Raw genomic sequence first — 968 nt, 5'->3', positions numbered from 1 at the left:
TCTCCCTGCTCTGTTCTGACGACAGCCTCTTGGTCCAAGTATAGCTTTTGCATTAGCACCATCAAATGTTCTGGGATTCTCATTCTTCTCAGAGTCAGCCATAGCTTGTTGTGACCCACACAGTCAAAAGCCTTTGCATAGTCAATGAAGCACAGATAGATATTCTTCTGGTATTCTCTGCTTTCTGCAGTCAACTCCTGGAGCCTTGTTTTTTGCCAATTCCTTCATAGCAACTGGAACTTCCTCTTTCATCACCATAGGTTCTTGCTCATATGTTATTTCATGAAATTCCTCTGTGTCAGCCAATTCCTTCTGATACAGTGACTTTGTGTACTCCTTCCACCTTCTTTTTATACATCCCGCATCATTCAATATTCTACCCAAACTATCTTTAAGCATTGCCACTCGTGGCTTGAATTTGTTTCTCAACTCCTTCAGCTTAAGAAACGCTGAGCGAGTCCGGCACTTTAAATTTTCTGACTCCACCTCTCTGCACATTTCATTATAGTATCTTGCTTTGTCGTCCTGAGCCGTTTTTTGAAATTTTCTATCCAGCTCTTTGATTTCTTCCTTTAGTTTTGGCTTCTCGGTGCTCTAATGCCATACTCACAGTCTCATCTGACATCCATCTTGGTTTTTTTCTTCTTCTTTAGCCCTTGTAATGATATTTTGCATTCTTCCTGGATGATTTTCTTGATATCCTTCCAGAGCTCATTTGGTCTATGCTCATTGGTGCTCAAGGCCTCAAAACTGTTCCTGAGATGGTTTTGAAATTCGAGTGGGGTAGACTTAAGGTCAAATCTTGGTTCCCATGGACTTGACTTAACTTTCCTCAACTTCAGCTTGAATTTGCATATGAGTAGTTGGTGATCTGTCCCACAATCAGCACCTGGCCTGGTTTTCACTGCTGATATTGAGCTTCTCCAGCGAATCTTTCCACAAATGTAATAGATTTGATTCCTATGCAT

This window comes from Elephantulus edwardii, unplaced genomic scaffold (genome assembly GCF_000299155.1).
Source record: "Elephantulus edwardii isolate Elephantulus edwardi_28Jun2011 unplaced genomic scaffold, EleEdw1.0 scaffold00097, whole genome shotgun sequence".
In the NCBI taxonomy this organism is placed as follows: Eukaryota; Metazoa; Chordata; class Mammalia; order Macroscelidea; family Macroscelididae; genus Elephantulus; species Elephantulus edwardii.
This window is presented reverse-complemented; position numbering follows the sequence as displayed.